Here is a 6,000-nt window from a genome sequence, read left to right as displayed (position 1 = left end):
TAATCCTCTCTGACAGCCAAATATCATTTGTCGAGTTTATATGGCTCTGTGATGCTGGAAAGTATTTCATATTCGATGAAACACAAGTTTCATCTTTAAATTCCTCTGGAAGGAAATGCTCAAGGAAAACTCTTGTGATTATATATAGATGCATGTTTCTTTATTGGAAAGCAGCAGCACCGATCATTATGAAGCAAAATTACATTCTCCTCATTCACACTGTATCTGAAATGAGCATCAGCACAGACAGGAATAGCTAACAGTGATTTGTGACTATGCAGTTCTAAATATATGAATAATTATAGCATTCTGTTGAAATTATTATTTTTTTTTAACAGAAATAATCCACAAAATAAAGGATAGGCATGATTATTGTGACTAAACAAATTCACCACGGCAATATTCTTTTTGTGCAAAACTGCAAAAGGCCATACTGAAGATTATTACTGTATCACAGTTTATTTTTAATTTTTTTAAAGATGGAGAAAGTTGTGTGTAAGTTTATATAATGTTAAGCGGCTCTTTTTTTATTCTAGGAAGAAAAATGCAGATTCTGAGTGTTTACTTTTATTAAGAGATTTAATACAGGTAATTTGTGTTATTTTAATAAGCAATACAATATTGTGTAATCTTATATTTTTAAATAATTGTTTATTTAATACTCAGCATCCTTTTTTCATTACTTTGAAATGTAATAATATTTTGTGGACCCATTATTGTTTCAATAAAATGAAATTATACCCTGTTTGAAAGGCTACAAAGTCCCTGTTGATTAGATGAGGTAATTGCATATTTCTGTCCAAAGATGGCACTGTCTAGCAAAATTTTTACTGGACTAGCACTTCCCTCACACTTGCAGCTGGTTGTAAAACAAGGGACAATAAAAACAGATTTACTTGTAAATGGATTTTACATATTGTGAGGGAGTCTTGTACTCACTGCAAAAAAAAGCTAATTATTTGCATAGAAAGGTCATAGCTAATCACAAGAACTTCAAAAAACATATCCTAAGATTTTTATCCATGTTGTTTTTGAACATGGATAAGTAGCCTAATTGAGCCACAGAATTCTTCTTTGACATATGCACTATTTTTGCAGTAGCTACAAAAAGTGATTGCACACAAATACTTATCATGAAGAAAGTTTTTGATTAAATAATTAATCTCAGTGCAGTTGCAGCTACACAGACTCTTGAGACATGTATTGCACTATTCAGCGAGCACAGTTGCAATGTTATTTAATCATTCAAAACCTAAATATGCTAATGTACATTTCAAACCACCTCAGTTGTGCATTTGTAAAATGACCATTGTTGAGTGCATGAAACAGTTAAAACATGCGACATGCAAATAGAGCCGGCAGTAAGTGAGTGCTAGCACAGGGGGCTGGGTTTAAACGCGCTGCAACTGTAACGCTGCTGGGCTTCGATGCCTGTGCCAGTCTCGCGTAAAACCTTCACAGAAGAGCAATGAGCGCGTGCATGACGGTCTAACGGAGAGCTGCTTATGAAAAGGCGTGATGTCAAGCCGCTGTCAGTGTCAGAGGACTGGGGGAATGTGCCTTGCACTTGGCATATGCGCTTGTGAATGACCATCCTCCGGCATCGACAGACGAAGCGTTGTAATTTGCTGCATAGATCAGTTACCTGAAGCCGCGCGGCGACCGTTCATTCATCGTCTTGCATGCAAGAAATCTTCGAGGAATTGTGAGAATTGTTTTTTTTTTAAGGTGCTACATTTGAGGCTTCGGCGTTCGTTCGGATGTGGATCTATCTGTCAAAACTGAGCTGAACGCAGAGACATCTTTAAACTGAACATTAGACACCATCCTCAGCTTTCTTCTGGATTGTAGGTGAGTGGACAAACGTGCTTCATGAATTCATTTCAGCCCAGAGATGCTTTACGTGCGAGATGTGGCCACGAATACTAATGTGTTCCGTGCGGTGTGTTAGAGCAAAGCATTGAGAAATCAGACCATTCATGTTATCGGGATGAAATTGCTAATGAATCTCAAAGAAGTTACGCTTTACGAGCAGCTTGATTATTATAATGGGATTTAAATAGGTGGTTTTGCTTAATGCAGAAATATTTTCTGCTGCTGATGCTGGCCAGTCCAAATATCGTATTCATTTTAGAAACAGGATAACCTGATCCTCAATGTCAAGTTTCAACTTTTTGGTTTAAGCGGTAATGATTGTTCATTTAAACTATAGCGCACTATTATTTGACTGAATTTTGATTTTGCGTTCCTTGTAGGTTTCCCCACACAAGATAATAGATCAGAATAGAAAATGAAATTTAAACGTTTGTCAATTATTCTCGTGTAAGCGAGAAAACGTCCTCGCTGTCCGTTTAAATAGACTCTGACTTCAGTGGACGACTAACCCCATCATATATTCAGTTTTGTGGGACTCTGTCAGAGACATTGATACATGTTCAGAATGTGAAACATAATTCAGCTCTTCTACCTCAAACTCGGCTCCGTTCATCTGGACGAGGACAGCAGATGCACTCACAAATCTTAATTTCCCCTCACACACGGCTCTGACATCGGCTCTAAAGAAAATAAGTGTTTCTGTAGAAAATCGGCCAGCATTTGCATGAGAATCACTGGCATCTGCTATGAAGGACAGGGGTGATATTAATCGGTCTAACACAATCAAACGGCGCTTTCAGTGAGGAAGATGAGGTGAATTCACCTCTTCACATCATCGTTTTTATCTCCGTCTTGAAGCGAAGCAGCGGTATGACCTGAGACGGCGTGTCTGCAGGTGAAAAAGGTTCATTCACGAATTGAAAGAGCGCGTTGCTAGTGGAGAACAACATAAGCGAACGAATTTTAGAGGTAATTTAGATCCCTATTTCATTTGAGATGAAAAATGAAGTAGATAACCCCCAAAGGAAGTCTTAAAAGTTTGTATTTTTCTGTTTCTACTGCGTTTGCAAGTAACCTTTTAGTAACCCCAAAAGTTAGGTTACAAGTTCGTCAGTGAGTTAAATAGACGCTCGCCAGAGTATGAAACCATAGCAACAGTAAGCTGCTCGCGCGCGTCGGACGGTGCGTCGACTAAATACATAAGAACGGTCATTAGCAATACTTTGAAGATGAACATATCACGAATACAATTACAAAAGTGTTTTATTTAAGTTATATTTCATAGAGCTGACTGTTGGATAACTATACCAAAATATCAGGCAGAAAATCAGCTTTAAAAAGCTGAATTTCTAAAAATTCCTGGCATATAACCTTTTAAATTTCATTAAATAACACTTTTGTCTGTTTGACCTGAAAAGTTTCATTGAGACACCTGCAAAGAGAACAATGATGAATATTAATTTTCTATGGTTGTGCATTTATATGGTATTAGTAAAAACGTTTCTGTGTTTTATATTTGATGCAAGTAAATCACTCTTCACTCAGCTGTTGTTTTATGCTCCTTTCGGTGGGACTGCATATTTGGCTGCCTGATTGGCCAATTCAGTTGTAACCCCATAAAGTCGTTATCTCACTTCATATTTCACATTGAAGTGGCTTTCTTCAAGCCTTGGGCTCCCGTGGTGATGTCATGCACAAGTTATGTTTTTTGCCAATTTAGTCTTTTTTTTTTTTTTTTTTCAAAAAGACTGTACATTTTCAACTTTTTCAGTGCTGCTCCTTCATGTCAATCAACATGCATTGTGTATTTGGTCCGGTATGCAATGTCAATTAATAACAATAAACAAGTTTTGTACATTGTTCTTGTTATTATGACTCCAGTGTAATTTATGCTTACTCTATGCAGATTTAATACGTTTTATTGGCATGTTTAACCTTTGTATAATTGGTTTATACTGCCATTAAGCCCCCCCCCCCCCCCCGCACAGCGTCCCGTACGCCAATGGTTTAAACATTGCTCATCTGCAAGCATTAAATGTCACTTATGTAGGTTTGACTCCCCTATGTATGGCAGAGTATGATTACATTTTGTACGTTGCATTATGCTCGTTATGTGGCTTTGTAGTTTGTTCTCTTTGATGAGGCGCTGAGAGACAGAGAAAGCTGTAAAGCATCTCTAGATCACAGGCTCTTTAATCAATAAGGTTAACTACACAAAGCCGAGAGGACAAGTCTCCACTGGGTGCACACCCATAAACTTTACCTGCTTACCTCACCGGCTCCATGCGGTTTGATCGGAGTCGTAAAGTGAATCGTCTTTTCCCTTCCTCACAGCTTGAGCTTCCTAAGTTGGATTTGCATGTTCATCCTGATTGTCAAAAAACCTCTAGCATTCTTACTTAGGGTCGCATGCTATTGATTTGATTATGTCAGTCAGGTGCATTAAGCATTTCCTGATGGGTAATTGGAGGGTATTATCTGCTTAAAGGGGGTTTGTTCCTCTCTCTATAGCCGTTGGCTCTCAGATAGATGTATACGTTTGAGGGAAAGCTGACGGTCGAATCTGAATGGGGTGGCCACAAGAGACCCATGCTGAGTGCTTATCCTCCTTGCCCCAGTTAAATGCTATGCTCGAGTGTGTTAGTTTAGCGGCCAATTTGGATACATGCTTGTATCTTCTTAGCTCGGATTTTGAGGTCAGTGAGATTACCTTATCAGTCCATTCAGAGGAGACTCTGCAGCTGTGAAAACGGCAATGTAAAGATCCTAAAGTATGTGATATCTCATCACTCATCTGTCCCATTGTCTACAAGGCCTCTAATGTTTGCAGAAGAGCTGCTCCTCTGTCTCTGGCTTTGACTGAACGTTGGGATGAATGCTTGATGGATAGTCGCAAACAACCCCCCCCCCCCCCCCCCCCCAACCTTCGAATAGGACCATGTAGCTCAGTAGCGCCACCTATTGATAAATACATTGCAGCAACAAACCACAATGTCCGAACCTACCCAGGGTTCCAGAGTATTTTAACCACAGGCAGAGGGGCATTTGAGGTTGGTGGGTCATACATAAGCCTGTGCTCGTTTTAGTTGCATGCTGTGTCACCAGCATGCACTACACCTTGATAGAACCTCCTCTTTTCTTCTCTCATAGTGGCATACGGGCTTGCACCGTTTAGCTTAAGAGATTTTGACAAGTCGCGATGCATGCAGGCGGAATCCTTGACCTATTTCTTAATGAGTGAACAGTACAAATGCATTCAGAGGGCTGTGTTTGCAATGCAAGCCATTCCACCGTCCCCCCACCGCTCATGCACACAGACAGACTCTTGCACACTTATGCCCTGCAGGATGGGCTCTTGTCGAGAGAGTTCATCTGTTTCCTCTATGCTAGTCTCATGTATTAGTGTGTGTATCCAACGTTTGTTTGCCTTCACGCATTGATCTTGCATTCTCTTTTGCAGCAATGCCGCTCGGCTGTTTATCTTGGGCTCGCTACTGTTCAACTGTCACAACAAAGATCGCTATCACTCTTGACCCATCTCGCTTGCTTAAAGTGTGTTTTTAGGTGTACGTGTACATGCGTCCAAGAGTACAAAGTGTAGCCAGATGTAGTGCCGATTACAATTATCCTGTGACATTGACATTTGGAAGCAGGATGCACATTTAGTTTACATAGAAAATGGTGTGCACTGGTCTACCAAATAGGTAGTTAGGCTGCCCGGCTTTACTATTTATCTCTGTATATCTTTTATCAGGATGTAAACAACCTGGCGCGATAATTTGTCTTCAGAATTGGTGGATTATGCATGGGGTTGATCCGGTGACCTGACGTTCGTCTACACTGTAATTAGGCCTGTGTTTTCTGCTGTAGCTAATTACCCTTGAACAGTTGGTGGACAGACTCTCGCTTGGAAGGTGCCAGTGTCCAGATTTGTCACAGAGAATTGTGGGTGTTGACGCATTTACAGCTCCAGAGTGTGGGCAAGAGAATCGGACGAGTCAATCATGCACAGGTGCCAGAGATTCTGAGAACGCTGCCAGTTTTATGCAACATTTTATTAAGAATGGAAACCTAAATTTCACTGCTCGTTATACTCTGTATAATTGTGTATGTGACAAATAAAAA

At 40.0% G+C, this 6,000-nt stretch overlaps 1 protein-coding gene across 1 annotated transcript in view; it reads left to right on the top strand.

Annotated features, from left to right (window-relative positions):
- Positions 1-1,408: 1,408 nt before the first annotated feature.
- LOC306859678 (plexin-A2-like) overlaps positions 1,409-6,000 on the top strand; it is a 187,396-nt gene continuing 182,804 nt past the window's right edge. Inside the window, exon 1 of the mRNA XM_079400847.1 lies at positions 1,409-1,851. The gene's annotated coding sequence lies outside the window, so the exon portion shown is untranslated. The remainder of the gene's footprint in view (positions 1,852-6,000) is intronic.

Source organism: Barbus barbus, assembly GCF_936440315.1.
Source record: "Barbus barbus genome assembly, chromosome: 40".
In the NCBI taxonomy this organism is placed as follows: domain Eukaryota; kingdom Metazoa; phylum Chordata; class Actinopteri; order Cypriniformes; family Cyprinidae; genus Barbus; species Barbus barbus.
Note: the sequence above shows the minus strand (reverse complement) of the source record. Positions and strands in the feature narration are given on the sequence as shown.